Source organism: Protopterus annectens, chromosome 5.part1, assembly GCF_019279795.1.
Source record: "Protopterus annectens isolate FY-2018-M chromosome 5.part1, PAN1.0, whole genome shotgun sequence".
Classification (NCBI taxonomy): domain Eukaryota; kingdom Metazoa; phylum Chordata; order Ceratodontiformes; family Protopteridae; genus Protopterus; species Protopterus annectens.
Window position 1 is genome coordinate 640,674,160 of NC_056736.1, and position 22,028 is coordinate 640,696,187.

At 36.6% G+C, this 22,028-nt stretch overlaps 1 protein-coding gene across 1 annotated transcript in view; it reads right to left on the reverse strand.

Annotated features, from left to right (window-relative positions):
* The window catches only part of MTUS2 (microtubule associated scaffold protein 2), a 3,916,139-nt gene that overhangs the window by 1,113,654 nt on the left and 2,780,457 nt on the right, over positions 1-22,028 (reverse strand). The gene's annotated exons all lie outside the window — the stretch shown is intronic.

Consider the following 22,028-nt stretch of genomic DNA (forward strand, 5'->3'; position numbering starts at 1 on the left):
TGGTGTAGCACATAATTTTAAGTTTAGGGTGATACAAAAAATTTTACCTAAACTAAGAGGGGGTAATATTTTGAATGATAGAGAAGATGCAGAATATAGATGGATATTAAGGTTATAGGCTGACAAAAAGCCTGGGTTAAATATATCTCTTAGTTTGAAAAATTCAACAAATTAAATTGAAATAAATGGTTGACCTGATTGTTTATGTTATTAGGTGTTTTCAGTTAGTATTTAGATATATGTTATGTTCATGTAAATGTAGTATTTATGTTTATTTATGGTGCTGTCATGTTAAATTGTTTTAAGTGGAAAAAATAAATGATTTCTATTGGCTGATGGGGTCATGTGCTGTGTATAAGATGTTTGTTTTAAGTGTATGTTTTTATGCACTGAGGAGGGGTGTTCCCAAAAGATTTGCAGTTTTTACAATTTTATTAAAAGTCGAAGTTATAATCTTTGGCATTGAGATCCAATCTTTTTGTTCTCAGTTTCATATTTAGCCAGCCTTTTTTTCTTTTCAACCTCTGATTTTTGTAGTTTTATCTCCTCATCTGAATCTGTTTAAAGCTTCTACCATTTTTTCCAACCTTTTGTTATTTGAGTTGATATACTCCATCACTGCTTCATTTATTTTAATTAGCTCTGAGTACATTTGACTTATTTTTTCCTCTAGGTTACTGGAAGTCATGTCTTGCACCGAAGCCGGTGCTTGCACTGCTTTTTGCTGAAAAGCTGCAGAATTCTTCCCAGTCAGTGATTTTTCCTTACCTTTTGTAATTGATTTTCTTTCAGGTTCTCTGAATTTCTTTTTTGCTGGCATCCAGGCAGTGCACTTACTAGCCAGTTACTGAAATTTACTAAAACAATGTGAGTTTATTGGCTTTCTCTTCTAAGTTTCTGTTTTCATATTTGGAGAGCTGAAAATAATCTGTTACTCAATGTGTAGCCATCTTGGAACTCCAGACTTTTAGATTTTTTTGGTGGCAATGCCTACACAAATATTTTTATATCCCCTCTTTGGCTCGTATTTTTTCACAAGTCTTCCTCCTGTGCTGGAAATGTGGTAGACAGCTTGCACGTGATTGGTTGCATATTTTTTTAATTGCCAGTCTTCAACTATAGGGTCAGGAAGCTAGGATAAATGAGCAACTTTTGTTGCTTTCTGTGCAAGAAGAACGCACATTAAACATGCCAGATAGGCATCTCCTGGCATACTTATGTCAGTTTATAAAAATGCATTACTAAAAGATGGAAATAAACTGACCCCCAATGTTTCTTAAATAATATCATTAATGGAGAGAATTAAGTAGGTGGAAAAAAACTACCTTTGATCTGCGAATTAGAAATAAACTTAACCAGAAATGGGCAGTATGTGATAGATGGAGGGTCACAGCTGCAAAATTTTAAGGGTTGAAATGGGAGAACTTATGCGTGGTTTAAATTTGAGCCACCTCATTAATGTTATGTTTATTTGATCTAGTGTTTTAGTTGTTTAAAATTCTAGTTGTAATTTCTTCAAGGCACTGACAGGAGGGTTTAAATTAATATTTATCAAACAGCTGCATTAAGAAATTTTTTTTCGTCTTACTCAAAACGTTGTTGTTTAAACTTCCAAGGTGGCTGCAAACTGATCATGATCAACAGCATAATTTCAGCTCTCCCAGTGTGAAAAAAAAAAAAAGAAATTGAGAGATACGGGTAAGTAATTCTGCCAGTTTTAGTAAATTCAGTTACTGACTAGTAAGTATATGGCCTGGATGCCAGCAAATAAAAAACCTAGACAGCCTGAAAGAAAATCTAGAAAAGGTGAAGAGAAAACACTGACTGGGAAGAATCCTGCAATTCTTCAGCAAAAAGCAGTTCAAGCTTCAGCTTCGGTACAAGAAATGGTTTCCAGTAATCTAGAAGAAAAAATAAATCAAATGTGCTCAGAGCTGACAAAAATAAACAAAACACTAAGGGAGTACATCATCTCAAATAACAAAAGTCTGGAAACATATGGAAGAAACACTAAACAGCTATTAAATATGAAAACAGCAAAAGTCAGAGGTCAAAATAAAGAAAAGTCTGGCTGAATATGAGACTGCTGAAAATGAGATATTTTGAAAAATGGTGGAGATAGAGGACAGGGCATGAAGGGAAAACATGACAGTTTCTTCGGTATCAGAAAAATTGGAATTACCAGACTATTAATTTTATTAAGTACAAATAAGCAAATGTACTGGTATTCCACAGCAGGATTTTTTAACTGAAAGGGTACATCACGTGCATCCTCCAAACCTGGCCATGAGAAAGCATCCAAGACCTGTATTAGTAAAAATGCAATCATATCAACAGAAAGAGTTGATCCTGACAAAACTGTGTTGGATGGGAAAGTATTAATAACTGGAAACAATAGAGTGCTTTTGGTAAATAATTATTCACTGTACAACAGGCAGAGGAGTAGAAAATTCATCCCAGCAATCAGGGAATTTTGAGAGGCAGGAGTGAGATTCAAGCTGTTGTGTCCAACTGTCAGAATATTTTTCCTAGATTATCAATGCCAGTTTTGATGCAGAACACACTACAGAGGAAATATAAAAGTTTGCCCAACAAAAAGTGAGCCATCAAACAGAAGAGAACTCTGCTTCTCATTCATCTGACAACAAAGCTCATAGACAGATTTTGCCAGTGAAACCTTTTCTAAAGAAAAATGCTTGAGAAATAGAAAAAGCACAGAAGTTGACTAAAAGACTTAGGAGTACCTTAGACTCGAACTAAAGTCTGGGAATGGGAGATGGAGATGAACAAGACGACAATCAGCAACACTGAAATTAGCAAATAAATCTAAGATTATAATGCATCAATCACATTTGTGAAGTATGGCTTTACAAGAAAAAGTGGAAAGATTAAACTTTTGTTGATGTTCTTAAACTTGTAGAAGGATGAAATGTAAACACCCCACTTCATGTCATTGTCTGGAAGGACACTGAGGGGAAAGAAAAAAGGAACTGCAATTAAAAAAACGTTTTGCTCTTAACATTATTTGTACAAAGCATTTCATGATATAAATTGCATGTTATATAGTAAAGCATTTTCAATTACTGTTGCAAGTGATGAAGATAATAAAGTAAACAAGTACTTTTTCTTTATTTTTTTCTCTCTTCTTTTTTAGTTTTAAGAAATGTAGGCGTTGCGATGTAAAAGAGAAGAAATGTTGGACAAAAGCATGTTTAAGGTAATATGCTATATTCTTAAGTTGAGGTGGGGCGTGGTGTGTAAAAGTACACAGATTATAATATATGTACAGTTTATATGTTTTTTTTTCTTACTTTTGTATAGATGAATGTCTTTTTTAAGGCCTTTGGGTTAATCTAATAACGCATTTTTGTGTAAACAAGTAAATAATAGAACACTGGATGTAATGGAAAGTTTTTCTTTTGCAAATAACTGTTCAGTGTGAGATGAGAAGTCTGAAGCTGAGGGTAATTGTACATTTTGTTCTTATATTTCAATGTTGTCAAGCTGAGTACAAGGTAAGGCAATAAAAGCCAGAGCACTTTTTTAAGGCTAAAAGTAACTGTTTTCTAAAAGTATGCACATTTTTTTCACATCTGGGAAGGGAATAATGATAAGAACAGACAGCAAGTAGTGTAAGTAGGAGCACACAGTCTTAGCATGGATAACTTTAATTTTAAATTAGGTAATGTCTGTGGTTGCAACTGTTGATTTGGGACAATTGTTCCTATCAGCTGGTTTAAACTTCATTACTTGAAGATATATAGATATATATATATATATATATATATATATATATATATATATATATATATATATATAGTTTTGTGTGTTTCTTTAAGTTAACAGGAATTGGGGTGTTCTTTTTTTGAGCATTTTCATTAAAATAAAAGGTCTAGTAAAGTGTGACACAGGTTCAAATGGAGATGATAAGAAACTGTATAAAAAAATCAACTTGCAAAACATCACTGGGTACAAGTAACACAAAAGCTGAAAATAGACATTTAAAAAGCTGTCTTATATAATAAGTGGGAATGACAACTTCTTATCATAATGGATACGCTATCCATATTATTTTACAACGTGAATGGCCTCACAGGTACAGACAAATGAGAAAGTGTACTGAATTATATTAATAAATGCAGAGTACAAATAGTAATACTACAGGATACACATTTGGAAAGAAGTGAACATGTGAATTTGATAAAGAAAAGATTTCAGGATGAATATTTAGCAGGAAACAAGGAATGAAGGAAAAGAGGGGTACTTATACTAATTCCTAGCTCCAATAGTGACAGAAGAGGGAGAAAAGGATAATAACCATTGATTTGTGGTAGTAAGGGGCTACTGGCAAGGGAGGAGGATTATGCTGGAATGTATTAACATTCAACCTAAAATTGCTAATATCAAGTTTAGGAAGAGTTTAGGAAAAATAATCAGGTTTCAGCGGAGAATATTACTTTTAGGTGGGACTGCAATTTGATTTGCAACAGTTAGGATGCATCTGGGAGAACATAGAAGGGAGAATTTAACAAAAGAAGGAAAACGTCTGATGAAATTTCGGAAAATATTTGAAAGAAAAGACATGAATTTAGCAGCAATAACTCAGACAGAATTTATATATCACTCCCCAAGGTACAATAACCGGGCTAGACTAAACATACATTATATTTCACAGGGACACTTGCACTTAATCAAAAGCTCTGACACATATCCATTAACTATTTCAGATCATGCACCAATAGCAACTAAGATAAAAATGCACTGGTGCTTCCCCAGTTGACTATTAAAAAGAGAGAAATTTAAGGAATGGGTAGTGGAAATTATTCAAGAATTATTAGGGAAGATAGACATTTATTCATAAGTTATAGCTACTAAGTGGGATAAAATGAAAGTGGAGTTTAAAAATAGGTTACAAATAAGAGATATGGTTTAGAAGTAACAAGGGTTATTTAAACAAGATGATAAAGGTTAATGGATTGCAGAATAAGGGGAATTTGACAAAACAAGAAAAGACAGAACTGCAGAATGCTAAAGAAAAGTAAGAGTGTGTCTGGATAACATGCATGAGTTTAGAATGATTGGTGTTAACTGCTTTTTGACAACTCCAAAGCACAAAGACTTTTAACACAATGACTTAGGAAACAGAAAGTAGAAAGGATTGTTGCCACATTTAGGAAGCCTTAAACAAGAATAATATCCAGAAGACTTGTAGCAATATTGGAGATATTTCAGAAATTTTATGAAAATTTGTATATAGCAGGCGAATGTGGAAATCAAGAAGAGCACAGATGGAAATTTTTATGGAAAGCTTAAGTATACCAAGGTTAGAGGTAGATGAGTCTCAACAATTAACAGTTAAAATAGAAGGCGATGAGAAAAAATGGTGACATGCAACCAATCTGCAGGAAAGTCTCTAGGAAAAGATGGCTTTCCTGTCGAAGTTTGGAAGCTAGGAGGGAAGAAATTGATAAAGATTTACAATGTTTTGTTTAATGGTATTTTAAAAGAAGGGATAGCAATAGCACCCTAGAAGAAAGCTGTGGTGGCTACTAATACCTAAACTCAGTAAAGAACCATAAGACTCAGCTTTATATGGGCCCATTTCAATTTTAATCCATGGTTATAAAGTGTTTATGTCTATAATAACTAAAAGAATGACAAAGATGTTGCCAAAATTGATAGATATGGATTTGTCTAGTTTTGTGGAGGGGATGCAAACATTTGACAACATTATGAAAATAAAAGAAACACCACTGGGGAATGAACCGCGATCAAAAACAAGTATAAAACATAAAAAACGGCACCAAAAACAGCCAAGGTTCTAGTAAATAAAATCCAGTAAAACGTACAAATTCAAAACATGATTAAGATAAGGCTTTAATAGACATATGAACAAGTAAACAGTTTTGTGTGCAAGACGCTTCTTCAGACTAAATTCAACCATTAAAAGTCAATCACGTTTAAATATACTCAATTAAAGATGATACCCGGTCAGAAAATAGAACTTCCCATAAGCTCAAAACTTTGATAGAATCAACAAAGCAATCATACCATATTCACAATTCATAAAAATAAAAATATAAAGCATGAATATATACTAAAAAATAAACACTTAATAAATAGTTCCTAAACAGACCCAGAATTGCACGACAAAACGCCATCACTCAGCACTTCACACTCAAACTAACAAGTCACATGATCAATTAAGCCAATCAGAATCTAGCACTCAGAAACATATGTAGCTATGAAAACATGCAAACTAACCCTCACCTACGAAGCCTGCGAGATTTCAAAGCAGGCTTCAAAGGTACGTGTTCATTGATTCCCGAGCCTTTATCTGCATGTCTCTAATGACTTGGTCTTATTAACAAGATCACCCAAACAATGCATGCAGCCTATCTTATCAATAACTAAAAATTTAAAATGATGTTCAGATCCCTGTTTATTAACATGTTTCGTGAGTGCATTGCATAGATTGCCTCTATGTATATGGTAAACGTGTTCCCTAATCCTAAACCTCTGATCTATTAGCCTTACCAATATAAAAACATCTACATAAAACACAATTTGCTAAGCAAACAAAATCTTTCGTACCTCAGTCTGCCTTAACCTTAAGCGAATAAGTGATCCCCGTGTCAGGGTGTATAAAAGCATTCGTACTATCAACCTGACTACAGTAATCACAATTACCACTTGGAAGTGTGCCTGCAACTTCATCATTCACAGCATAACTACTAGTATTAGGGGGATAACATAACATTCTTTTAATCAATCACTTATTCCAAAACCGAAAACAAAGTTTCCTATCTACAAAACTTTTGATTCTATCATCAGTCAAAAGCACCAACCAGTGTCTATTAAAAATGTCAGTAATAAAACTATAGTTATTGCTGAAGTGAACAGAAACAGGAACTTTAGATCTATCAATGGAACATTCAAAAGTAGAATCGTATCTAAATGAAAAACAAGGTTATAGACCTAGTCTGCCTCACAGAGGCTCCAAATTTCAAACCATCATCGACCACAGCCGCAGTATAACCTCTGCCCAGCAATTCCTGCTTCAACACTTTTGTATCTTGACAAAACTTTTTATCCACCGCATCCAATCTGGTGACACACATTCCTTGACCTTTAACAATATTCCAAAATATATAACTCGGATGCATACTAGTTCTGTGCAAAAGGGAGCATTTATACCATTTCTTTCTACAAAGACTTGTACTTAAACTTAAATCAGGCTCCCTGCACACCTTTACATCCAAAAATTCAATAACCGAGCATGAATATTTAACCGAGAACCTAAGGAAGTTCAAAGTACTATGCAAAAAACTTTCAAAACAATCCAATTCCGCAACTGTACCATTCCATAACAGAAAAACATCATCGACAAAACAAGGATAAAACAACACAAAGGACTTATAAATATCTGATGAAAACACCAAAGTGTTCTCCCATTGTACCACCACCATATTGATACAAGATGTGCCCATAGCTATGCCAGCTTTCTGTAAACAGTAAATTATATTTAAGATGAAGACATTATTTTCCAAAACCATTTCAATAAAAAGACATAGTAATTCAACAAACTCCTCACTATAATGACTGTTATCAGTCAAGGTACTCTCACCATCTCTACTCCTTCATAATTTGGAATAACTGTAAACAGGGATGTTACATTCATAGTGACTAACAAACAATCACTAATCAATACATTATGGCTGGTATACTTATACAGATCTTGCAAAAAATGTTTAGTATCCCTAAGAACTACTTCAAATTTATCAAGGACCAATCTCAGCTTTTTTCCCTATAAATGGAGAAGGGCTTCATTAACCAACCAGCACCAGATACAATGGGTCTAAAGGGTGGCAAAACTCGATCCTTACGTATGTTAGGGAGCCCGTGAAAGTTGAGAATTAAGGGATGTTCAACCAGCAAATAAGATATTTCAGGAGAAATGGATATAGTAAGTAATCAATCATTTACAGCTCCATGCACATGAACAACCATTCTTTCAATTTCATCCAAAAGTATTGATACATAAGTGGTGGAATCTGATAAAAGACGAGAAACAGAGGAAAAATAGAACATGGATTCCATCACAACAATAGAGCTGTCTTTATTGGCAGGCCGAATAACAATGTCTCTGTCATCCTTTAATCGGTTAAGTGCTTGTCTTTCAGCAGGGGTCAAATTATGAAATTGTTTTTTCAACCTCCCACTCTGAAACAACTCACAGATATCCTTCTCACATAGCTTGGTAAACACCTGAATAATGGGATTAGAGGGAGTCATGAATACACTAGGTCTCCTAAACAAATTACTCCCATCATCTGTAGTAGCAGGATATAAAAGTTTTAAAGTCAAATTATGAACAAACATTTTAAGGTCAAAGACAGTGTCAGCTAGGTCTGCCCCTTGCGATGTAATGAATGGCAAACCACGATTCAAAACAGATATTTCAGAGTCAGTAAGAACTCTTTTAGAAATGTTCCAAACTATGGACTGTTCATTGTTTGCCACATTCTTTTTATTGTACGATGTTGAACCTCTGGCAGTTGTTTCCTCTTCATCCTCAAATGACTGGTTGATCGTTGCGGGCAGCATCCCTTGAACTGACATATGGGTAGGGGTAGAACAGTAAAAACTTGATTTGAGGTATTCTGTCCTGTTTTCTGCCTACACACCGCAGCATTAGTATCAGTTACAGTCTTATTAGCTACAGAGACAGAGAGAGACAAGCTGAACCTCATTAGGTGGTGTACTATAAACTGAGGTATCATTCGAAGGAACACTGGAATGAATAACCAGTACAATCTTATCAACCACAGAATTGTTCATAATACCTCTATTAAAACTCTCAGTCTGTAGTACCTGAGTCGAAACATTCTCATCACCTTTATTATCATTTCTATTTGATTTTGGCCCAGAAAAAAACATGGCCTGACTTAAAATCAGAAAAGTCTCTAGCCAAATTCTTCCTCTTCTGTGTAAATAGCTTTTGTTCATAGGTAGAAATATCATCAATAAGGAGTCTCAGATATGCAAAACTAATATCAATATTTATCTGTTGCCGCTTGGCTAAAAGGTCAGGGTAATGCTCACTTTGTGTGAGCATTTTCCAAATTTTCAGACTCCTTGGCACAACCCTCAGCTGGAGGCAGGCTTGTGGTGAAACAGGTAATTCTCTAGAGTTTGAATCTTAGAACGTAGCAATAATTCCTCTCTAGAATCCTCATGTGAGGTTACTGATGGCAAGTCATCACAGTCCAACAACAAGGGGTTATTCTCCACCTTCAATAACTTCTGCAGCCCAACGTTTCTTTCACAAACCCCAATAGTTCCAGGATTATAGTCCAATTCAATATTACTGAAAAACCCTTCATCCATAACCCTCAGTGGTAAAGAACACACAAGTCAATGAAAATAAAAGAAACACCACTGAGGAATGAACCGCTATGCCAGTATGGTGGTGGCACAATGGGAGAACACTTTGTTATTTTCATCAGATGTTTATAAGTCCTTTGTGTTGTTTTATCCTCGTTTTTTTAAGTTTTTCTGTTATGGAATGGTACAATTCCGGAACTGGACATTTTTGTGAGTTTTCTGTATAGTACTTCGAACTTCAGTAGATTCTCGGTTACATATTCATGTTCTGTTATTGAATTTTTGGATGGAAAGGTGTACTGGGAGGCTGATTTAAGTTTCAGTATGAGTCTTTATGGAAAGGATTCCAATAAATGCCCCCTTTTGCACAGAACTAGTATGCATTCAAGTTATATATTTTGGAACATTGTTAAAGGTCAAGGAATGCGTGTCTCCAGATTGGATGTGTGGGATGAACGATTTTGTCAAGATACATAACTGCTGACGCAGTAATTGCTGAGCAGGGGTTACAGTGTGGCTGAGGTCAATGATGGCTTGAAATTTGGAGCCTCTATGAGGCAGACTAGGTCTAAACCTTATTTTTCATCCACATATGATTCTACTTTTGAACGTTCCATTGATAGATCTAAAGCTCCTGTTTCTCTTCACTTCAGCAAAAACTGTACTTTTATTACTGACATTTTTAATACACATTGGTCAGTGCTTTTAACTGATTATAGAATCAAAAGTTTTGTTGATAGGATCCCTTCTTTTCGGTTTCAGAATAAGTGGTTGATTAAAAGGATGTTATGTTATCCCCCTAACACTAATAGTTATGCTGTGAATGATAAAGTTGCAGGCACACTTCTGTGTGGTAATTGTGATTACTGTAGTCTGGTTGATAGTATGACTGTTTTTATACACCCTGACACGGGGATTACTTATTCTTTTGAGGTTAAGGCTGACTATCATATGAGAGATTTTGTTTACTTACCACATTGTGTTTTATGTAGATGTTTTTGTATTGGTAAGACTAATTGATCATTGAGGTGTAGGATTAGGGAACACATTTACCATATACATAGAGGCAATCTATGTAATGCACTCATGAAACATGTTAACAAAGTGGGATCTGAACATCATTTTAAATTTTTAGTTATTGATAGGATAGGCTGCACAGATCATTTGTGTGACTTTGTTAAAGACCAAGACATTAAAGATATGGTGGATTATTCTGCTAAGTGCAGATAAAGGCTCTTGTCTAAATGAACACATACCCTTGAAGCCTGCTTTGAAATCTCGCAGGCTTCGTAGGTGAGGGTTAGTTTACATGTTTCTATAGCGACGGATGTTTCTGAATGCTAGCTCCAGACTGGTGTAATTGGATCATGTGACTTGTTAGTTTGAGTGTGAAGTGCTGAGTGATGGCATTTTGTTGTAGAATTCTGGGTCCATTTAGGAACTATTTAGTAAGTGTTTATTTTTTAATATATATTCATGCTTTATATTTTAATTTTTATTGTATTATTATGCTAATCTATGAATTGCGTATATGTTTTGATTGCTTTGTTGTTTCTATCAAAGTTCTGATCTTATTGGAAGTTCTGTTTTCTGACTGGGTATCATGTTTAATTGAGTATATTTAAACGTGATTGATTTCTAATGGTTGAATTTAGTCTGAAGAAGCTCCTTGTACGTGAAAACGCTTACTTGTTCATATGTCTATTAAAGTTTTATCTTAATCACGTTCTGAATTTGTACATTTTACTGGACTTTATTTACTGGAACCTCAGCTGTTTTGGGTGCCGTTTTTTATGTTTTATTTGACAACATTAATTGCATAAAGATAATCCAGAGGGAACTAGAGCTCAAGAAAATGCCACTGTTGTTGGTGGGTCTTGATGCACAGAAATCATTCAACAGAGTAAGTTGCGATTTTATGAGTAGGGTAATGGAAGCATTTATATTCCCTGATACAATAATAAGGTTGATTAGGAGCATACATGAGGGATCAAAGGTGAAAATTAATGTGGGAGGGGGTTCTTCTCTGAGAAGTTATGTCTGAACAGAGGAACCAGGTATTTGTTATTTGCTTTACATTTACAGCCGCTGGTAAAGAAAATAAGGAATACAAAAATTCAAGGATATAACTTGTATGTTAATCAAGAAAAGTTGGATTTATTTACAGACAATATTACTCTGTACCTGATAAAACCACAAAAGGGCATCACAGTGATGTGGAACATCTTGATACAGTTTCATGTCTTCCTGGGACATAAAATGAATGAAGATAAAATAAAGGCTATAGCTGTAAACTATTTAACACACATGAATTGGTCCAGCAATACCCATAGTTATAGGGACATGATAAAATGAAGTATTTACGAGTATGGATTAAAAAGGTTTCTTTTTTGAAAAGTAATGATAGTTGTGAAGAGACTACACAAAAGATAATACAAAAGCTGACAAACTGGAAGCTCTGGTTTATGGAAATAGACAGCAGGATACAACCAGTGGAAATGTTTTAGTCCATTTACTTTTATGTACAGTTTTGGCATACTTTTTTCAACCACAGGAGAAGTTGAGGACAATAATTAAAAAAGAGTTGAAGGAATTTATCCAGGATGGGAAGTGGGCAAGGGTAAAGTGGTTAAGTTGATTCTTCCAACAGAATAAGGTGGTTTAGGATTACCTGATCTGAAGGGATCTTTTAGAGCTACACAGTTAAGGCTCATTCCATAACACAAGCAGAAAGCTGTAATTCAAAGTGAAAATGGATGATGATGAAATTGGGGGGAAGGGGATTAAAGAAATAATGAGAATGTTGGATTTTGGATGCAGATCCTTAAGGAGAATAACAACAGCCATTCAGAATATTATATACATTATGTGGCAAAAAGTATTCTAAGAACTAAGCCAACATGAGAGTGGAGAAAGGAGATTTTGCCAATTGGGATGACTACAATTAGGGTTACAGAGAATAGGCTGGGGGGGGGCTGGAATTTACTGCAGAAAACTGGCAAAGGAACCAAGGTACTGCAAGCAAATAAACAAGAGATGGAACGGTATTAGAACAGGAAGAGGCCAAGAAGGCATTTGGTCTGCAGGATACAGACTGAATTCCATATCAGGGATTGATATCAGAGTATAAGCACATAAAGGGGATATGGGAATACTATGTGAAAGACTTGCTCTGGTACCATTTGTACTTGAATCTAGAACAGAAGCTGCTGTTAAAAAAGGGATAATTAACACAGCATATAAAATATTGCATGATAACTATAGGAATCAATCAGAGGAGGTTAAAAAAGGCTACAATGAGAAAGACTGAATAAGCAATACACAAGGAAACAATGACAGGACATATGTATGGCTCCTAGGCATGCAAGAACATCTAGAAGATTTAGGATTTTTGCTTGGATGGGTTTGCATAGGTATTTTTATACCCCAAACAATCTCTAAATAATTTTTCTTCAGGTAAATGGCAAATGTTGAAGGTGTGACTGGGAAGAAAGGGGCAAATGGGAACATATGTTTTGTTTTGAGAGTGTAATGAGTTGACAGACCTCATAATTTCCTTATAGAATATTCTGTCAGAAATACTGCGTGTGCAAATGGGTGTATGTAACTAAAGAAATGATTTTTTGAGCTGGGATACAAAATCTGAATTGCCTAGACAATTAGGTGTTGCTAATTTTAATTCTGGTGGATTCCACAAAAGTAATTACTAGGAAAATGGAACTGTATTTGAAGTACTGAATACTGCAACAGAGACAATAACTGTACGTGGTATCTTTAGAAAAAAATAGGACCAAATTATACAGAAAAAATGGAAATTGTGGGAACAACACATGTAGAATAATGTTTTGGCGGAGCAGTGAGATTTAAGGACATGCAGGAATTGAGCAATTTATGTAATGTTGGATTGATGATATACAAAAAACGTGATGATGTATAATGCTTACTAGGAACATGTTAATATGGTTTGTTGTCTTTTATATAAATTTATGTTTGAATATGTCTTAAGTGATAATTCAATAAAGGTGTTAAATAAATTATAAACTTCTCCAAACGAAAAAGGTTGTTGAAAATAAAGTTTATAATTGTGGGAAAAAAAGAAGATTAAAATACAAAAGGCAAATAAACATGTTGAATCTCAAAAACCTATTGTAATGTCATTACAGCACTTTTGTGTGATGTTGGGGATGGGGCTAGGAGACTTTACTTCCTGGTCCTTCTTACTACTTATATCACATACAAACTAACTCCAAAACTGATATACATTTGAGTAAGAAAAATACACCACGTTATCTCAATCTTAGACTTGGTGTATCTATTTCCCCCGGTTACTCTTATACATGAAGACTGCAACTGTTGCTTGTAATGTCAACAAAAATTCCAAATAAAGGAAAGTATAAAGTTAAGATATTGTCCACATGGCTGGGTTAATATAATGGATGGCTATTAGAAAACTTCGGATAGACCATCTTTTATGTATACAAGGGAAACTGTGGCATCCAGAAGAGATTTTTATAACTACAAAGATTTAATGATAGATAAAATGTGTACATGTGTTACACTATATTTTGACTACAGAAGTCCATTTTCATTAAATGTGAAAAAAACAAACCTACTGCTATGGAATATCTCAACCTGCAAGTGCATATACCAGAATGCACAAGGACTGTGGGAGGTGTAGAATATACTATGAAAGGAAAGTATAAAGTATAGTTCTACAAGTAAACTTACCTTAACAGTAGATGTTTAAATGATCACTACTGCAGTAGCTGTAGCTATATGGGGGTGAATCCTGCTAAGGATTCAAAAGCCAGACATCTTCCAAAGCTCTCAGGCCATCTTCTATGTGCCCAAACCAGACAGCTCATACTGAGATAACTAAAAGTCAAGTTTGGGCACAAACCCAACAGAGATAGGGAGGCTAAAGCCCTGAGAGGACAATGCTGGGAATGTAACAAAAAAGTCCACACCTTTACATAAAAACATACAATAAATAAGGGGGTTGGATGGAGGGAGTGGATACTGCAGCAGTGATCAATTGAACTTCTACTATTTTGGTAAGTTTACTTACACAACTGTACTACATTTTTCATTTGATCACTGCTGCAGTTGCCTTAGCTATATGGGTAGACTACCATAGCTTAAACTGACTAGAAGGAAAAAAATGTGGGTTCTTGAGCCCAAGGAGACTGCTCCTTTCAAAGTCTGTCATAGACCTTGAGAAGGAGTCTAGTTCATAGTGCTTTATGAAAGTGTGCTCAGAGGACCAATTTGCTGCTTCTATAAAACTTACAGCATCCAACCCTTTCCAAAAAGCCACCAATGATGCCAAGATCTTATTAGAATGAGCCTTGATCCTGCCTTACTAGTTTTGCTGTGGTGTGATAAAAATTGTAATTGGTTCATGGGTGTTAAAAAGACCCTTGTAGTCATTAGTCTAGTAAAGCCTAGCCATGCATCCCAAATCTCTGACAAGTTCTGGTACCCTTGACAAGTGTAAGCAGGAGCTTGTGAGATGAAACGTTTATGAGCAGGGTCTTGAGAGATGAACCATTTACAAGCTGCCAGTCTCCATTACAGACATAAGTGCCAAACCAGGAATGAATTTCCTGTTCCCAATCTAACTGTCCAACTTACTCTTGAATTGGGTTAGGGAGGAACTCTGCTTCACATGGATGGGGAGCCCGTTCCACCGAAGAAGAAGTCTCTGGAATACATACCCGTCTCTCCAGCAGGTCCTATTTATATCACAGGCAAGGTTCAAGTATTTACAACAGGTAATTCTGGTGTTGTTTGTTTTGTGGATATGCAGGGGGTCCATAAGGATGCAGTCTGACAATGCCTTGGATGCCAGGTATAGATACCCCCCCTCAGCAACCTATAGGAGACAGAATAGAGGGACAGGGCCTTGAGGTGGTCTGCATAGGACATGTTACTTATGCCATCTATTCTTTTAGTGAGGAGCCTCTGTGGATGTTTCAATTGCTGGATATACCTGGTTAGGTACATCCCAAAGGGATCTGATGAATGCTAAATACAGTGGAACAATGACTTCCTTGGACCTAGATGCCATACCTTTGTTTATAATTTGCACAACGAGGAATGTCTTCCTCACTACTGTAGACAAGTGATGGTCAAAGGCTAGATTACTGCCTGTGTGTATCTCCAAGTCCTGAATACTGGGTCAGCTCTCAGGGATCTGCTGTCAATATGATAGCTACCAGGGGTGGATGACTCCCTCGAAGGATACTATTATGTATTTCTTGGGATTTAGTTTTAGCCCAGAAGAACAGCATAAGACGACCATTTTGAAATAATTTGTTTTGACACAGTTTGCCCTTTTTTACTTTCACAAGAAATGAACAACTTATCAGAGGTTCTAAAAGATTTTATTTTATTAAAACAGTACCCTTATTGTCAGTGAACATCCAAAGTATGAAGTATCCTTTCTCCTTCAATTTTAGGTTCTGAAAAACACAGGGAAATGGATAGCATGGTTTAAGGTAAACTCAGACACCATAATAGGTATAAAAGAAAAGATTAGTTCAGAAAGAAACACTAATTTTGTGGAAAAAGAGATAAGGTTGACCCACCATACAAGCTTGCAACTCAGATGCTCTTCTAGCAGAGGAAAGAGAAATTAGTAAGACTGTTTCCATATAAAGTATCTCAAGCCAGCCAGATTAGCTGTTTCAAATGGAGCAAGTGTTAGCTTCGCTAGCACAAAATTAAGATCCCAAGGAGGAGCTAGTGGTTTGCTGGAAGTCTTCTTATGTAGTAACCCCTTCAAAAACATTTTCATATGAGGTTGCATTGAAAGAGGAGGATCCATGGTCAGACATGTTGAATGGCCAGAAACACTAGCCCTGAGTGCATGCTGGTTCTTTTGCTGGCACCAAGTAGAAGACCTTTTCCATTTACCAATAAATTATATTCTAGTAGCAGGATTTGCTGCCTCCTTTAACAGCTGCTGCATGTTCTCATAAAAAAGGGCCAGAAAGGTATAAGAATTTTAAGATCCAGGCAGTCAGTTATAATTATTCTGGTCGTTAAGTATCAAACACCTCTGGTCTTGTGTGAGAAGATCCAGTCGGTCAGGAAGCTTGTGGCAATTGCCCCAGGACACATCAAAGGAAGGGGAACCACTGCTGCCTGGCCAAGAAGAGAGTCACTACAATGACGTTTGGATGGACATTCTGAATCTTCAGAATGTCCCTGAATATTACAGGAAAGGGTGGAAGAGCATACAATAAAATTCCTGTCAATGGAAAAAAGGCATCTGTCTTCCAGACCTTCATGGACAGAGACACAGACCTCAAAATTGCCAACTAGTAGTTAACAGTGGAGACAAAAATCTTATTGAGGTGTTCCCCACAGATGGATCAAATCCTGGAAGACCCCAGGAATAGAATTTCTTTTTTCATTAAAGTCTGCATACAATTTGCTCTGACAGTATGTTAGATGCCTGTAAAATGAAACTGTGCTGAAAAGCTATATCTGGGCTACAGAGGCTAGTCTGCATACAGGGCAAACACTGGTTCCCCTTTCTTGTTTATGTAGCAATCAGTCTGATGTTGTCTGAAAACTTTGTAAGGATATAAGGGACCAAAAAAAAAGAGGGAGAGATTGTAAGTTGAGAACATTTGTAAGTGCCAATATCATTCTTATTTCTAAGTGTTTTGGATTACCTTGTCTTATACTTTAATCCGCACAGATGCTGCTCACTACACAAAGTCCGAGGCATATGTAGCAACCAACTATGTTGGAACTAGGAAGGATATTGGGAGACCTGGATTTTGGAAAATATGGTGCCTCCAGCAAAGCATTTCTCAATTCACAAACCACAAAAATAAAAAATGAATTGTCAGGGATAAAGATCTTGAGACCATACAAATTACAGGTACCAAACAATTTTTGTAATGTGGAGTCTTGTAACAGATATCAGGAGAATCATAGATGCCATGAGACCTAGCATCCTGTGGAATGTCCATGTTGATACAATAGTTCAAGTAGAAAACCTCAGGAAAAGAGCCAGATACAGATCTACTTTATCCTGTGCAGAAAAGCTTTTTGAACTGAGATTTCCTAAAGACACCACAAGAAAATAATAATTTGAGAAATGGTCAAGCAAGACATCTAGAAATTCTGCTGGAATTCCAGTCTGTTTAGGAGATCACTTACCCAAGTATGAGAATCCCAACACTTTGAAAAACACTGCAAAGAAAGTTCAGTCATTTAAATAAGGAAAATGTAAATATCTTTTAGTCTGCAGTAGGCTATGACAGAAGCTCTTCACTTTTTTATATAGTCTTACAGCTGTGGATAGACTAAACATTAATGCAGAGTAAATGATAATGTGATCCAGACACAGAAAAAAAAAACTTTGGAAACTTCTGACATGTGGATCTGGGAAAGTAAAGAAATATATCATTTAAAATTATAAGATTATTAGAAAACTCAAAACTGATAAATGGAAACAAGGTAAAGAGAGCAAATAGCAACAGCAGCGAAGGATGGGATGAGACCAAGAAGTTTGGACTGCAGGTCAGAGATGACTTTCTCTACCAGGGATTGATATCAGAGTAGAAGCAAAGAAAAAGGGATAAAGGAGTCCTAAGTGAAAGACCTGCTCTGGTAGAGTTTTTAGTCAAATCTAGAATGCAAGTTAAAAAAATACAGGCAAACCCCAAGTTAAAAAATTCTATTTGCAGCTACAATATTGCATGGGTAGTTTGGCATTATAATACAGCATTGTCCTGTCAAGCTTATCTTCTAAAAAATGCTTTGTTTTAAGGGCTTAAGAATGTTTAGTATCCATCCATAACCCCATTTTTTACATGGGTTGTGATGTCACATCAAAAGTGCCCATCATGTAGAGCAAATATTCACATTGCTTGGTGGCTAGCCCTGCCGTGTTTTTTCTTCCATATTACACACACACACACACACACACACACACACACACACACACACACACACACACACACACACACACACACACACACACACCTATGGCTAAGTTACTGTACCCAATCCACCTATAGCATGTCTTTAGAATGCGGGACGAAATCAGAACACCTGGAGGAAACCCACATAAACACAGGGAGGGCATGCAGACTCTGCATAGAAGAAAACTACAGCAGAGAATCAAACTAAGAACCTCTTGCTTTGAGAAGGCAAAACTATTTGCTGCACCTGGTATACTTCTATATTATTTGATGTGTTTATTATAATATTTGTTTTTATGATAAAAAAACTACAAGTAAACACAGAACAAAAGTCAGAAGAACACATACCCAAATGCAATAAACAGGAATTTATTACCTAATAAAACATATTAGGAATTTGCAAAGGATGTGTATTTCTGAAAGCACACTACTTTTTTAACAAAGCTCTTTTTACATTATTCGAGTGTTCCTGCTGTCTTGTGTTTGCACATATTTTTGTTTTATAGTTTTAATAATATACCTTCACTTCCAGGCAACAAGCACAGATACAGTTCTGACTATACTGAATCTGAACTAATTCAAGAAGTCTGCATATGTTAATGTTTGCAGCATAATAAAACTTCATCAAGTTGCAAAAGCAACAGAAGTAACTGGCCTGCTTCTACATCACCATGTTATGCTATGTTACTCATCATACAGGAAAAAGTACAGTTGTATTAGTAAACTTACCATAACAGTAGATGTTCGAATGATCACTATTGTAGTAGCCTTAGTTATATGGAGTTATATCTTGCCAAGGATGTAACAGCCATCCAGCTTCCAAAGCTTCAGGGCACTTCCCATGCATCCAAACTGTCTGGCAGCTCGAGTTGAGAGTAGAAGCCATGAGACCCAAACTCCTGAGGTATTCCCTTGCAGTGACCAAAGTCTGAGTGTAAAACCCTACAAATAGATCAATATATACATCTATTTTTCCTGTGGAAGAAAATCTCTTTGAACTGTGGTGTCCAGTTGACATCCCAGAAACACAATCATGTGATGGAGTCAAGAAAGACATTTGAATGTTCTCTTGGAATCCAACCTTCCGTAAGAGATCTCTCACACAACAGAGATTTTCCGGACACTTTGAAAAAGACATTGCAGAGATAAGCAAGTTATCTAAATATGGAAAAATGTGGATATCCTGCAGTCTGCAATGAGCTATAACTACAGCTAGACATTTTGTTAACACTCTTGGTGCAGTGGGTAGTCCAAAGGGTAAGGTAGAGAACTGATAATGTGATCCAGACACACAAAACCTTAAGAAACACCTGTACAAGTGGGTGATTTCACTACTACCAAAAGACCAGTTACCAGTGGCATACTATAAGGTTCCCTTACTGTTCGGAATTTATTTCTCAGAAGTCCAGGCAAACTTGGATGGGCTGTGACTGACCAAGTTTGCTGACAACTGCAAATTCGGAGCAATCATTGAGTCTCCCAGTGATGTTAATATACTGCTATCAGGGTTAACACAGACAAATGACTGGTGTCAAAACCACAAATTAAAGCTAAATGCAAAAAATACATTATTATTCCCTATGGAAAAGCTGACATCCCTGCTAATTACGTTATACACATCTCCCTCCTAAGTGTAGACCCAGTGGTATGTAATCTGGGTACTCAGGATGATAGCAACCTGAACTTTGACCACCATATATCCACAGTTGTAAGGAAATCTTTCTATGTGGCACATTTTATAAGTAAAGGCATAGCATCTAGATATAAGGATGTCATAATTCCAATATACTCAGCCCTCATCAGGCCAATAACTGATTACAATGCTTCCTTTTGCATGTACGTCACCAGCACCTGCAACAAATGGACAGATCACAGAGGTTTCTCACCAAGAAATTACAGGTTAGACAAAACAAGTCTTATGCAGAAAGAATGAAGGCCCTGTCACTGTATTCTGTCTCCTAAAGGTTGTTAAGGGGTGACCCGAACCTAGGCTACAGGACAGTCTCTGACCCATCCCTAATGGAAATGCCACACATTCGTAAATCAAACTGTATGAGGGTTACTTGCTTCAGAGATTTAACCTAGCCTCAGATATAAACAGGTCATGCTGGAGAGATAGCTATATCTTCCAGAAACAGCAACTTTTCATGAACAAGCTTCCAATTCATGTGAAACAGAGCCCCTCTCTGACCCTCTTCAAAAGTAACCTAGATGAATGGATGGATGACCACAAATTCACTCCTGGGGTGGCATCCATATCCCTCCTGGACAGAGGAAGTCATTATTAACTACCAAAGATCCTTACCTCTGTGAACTTCACTCACCTAACCACCGGCAATTGACAACTGAGGCAACTCGGGATAAATATGGCTAGGCTTTTAAGGGTTCTAGGGCCATTAGCCTAGTAACCTTCTTTGAACCTATAAACCTATAAGTCTGGATGAACAGTGATATGATGATAAGCATCTTTTGCATCTACTTTTACCAGAAAACTTGAATGTGGAAGGAGACGTAACAGGTTGTGAATTGACAGCATTTTGAATTTGGGCACTATCACAATCAGGTTTAGGAAAGAAAGATCCAAAAAGTACAGTTGTGTACACTTATCATAAATGTAGATGTTCAAGTGTATTCACTGTTGCAGTCATTACATTTGGGTTATCTGCTTGCAGGTAGCCCTCAGTCGACCGGATTAACAAAGTTTTGGGTCCTGCGTCGGTTGTTGTCCCTTCTTCTATGACGTCAGGTCGTCAGGGATATAAAACATGCAGCCAACGCCATCATATCAGTTTTTCTTGCTCCAGATGTCAGGTGCCCCCCTAATGGGAAGCAATTAAATATAAAAGCACAAAGGTGTACCTCCAACAAAAAAGCAAATACACCAAAAAGGCTTTTAAGCATAGTAAAGGAAAGTAGAGGTATAGTCAAAAGAAGTTAGTGGGCAGGAGGGAGGGCAACCAGGACTGCAACAGTGAATACACTCGAATATCTACATTTATGGTGTGTATACAACTGTACTATGTTCTTCGTGTTTCACTGTTGCAGTCATTACATTTGGGCAGATTCCCAAAGCTATGGCTGGGCGGAGGAATTTAGCTAGCATTAAGGCCAGCTATAAGGCCCTGCAAGACTGCAGTGGCAGCCAGCTCTGGATTTATAGAGAAAATTGGCAAATGATAATACTTGGTGAAAGTATGTGCAGAACTCCAGGTAGCAGCTTCTAGGATGTCCCTGGTAGGGACACCTTTGAGAAAGGCTGTAGAGGTAGATGCAGCCCTGGTGGAGTGAGGTCTGATCCCCTGGGGATAGTTTTTCCATGGTGCTTATAGCAGAAATGAATGCAATGGCTTATCCATTTAGAACTGGTTTGCTTTGAAATAGCCTTCCCCTCTGCCTCTGCAGCAAATGCCACCAGCAGTTGTTCAGATTTCCTTTGAGGTTTAGTCCTGTCCAAGTAGAATCTAAGTTGTCTGTGCACATCTAAGGAATGCAGTATCTGTTCCCGTTTATTCTGTGGATTGGGAAAGAAGGTGGGCAAATGAATGGACTGATTAAGAACCACACTGGATACCACCTTGGGCATTAAGGATGGATTGGTTCTGAGGGACACCCTGTCCGCACGAAAAATGATGAAAGGATCCACTGCCATAAGGGCCTGTAATTCAGATACCCTTCTAGCTGAAGTGATTGCTAAAA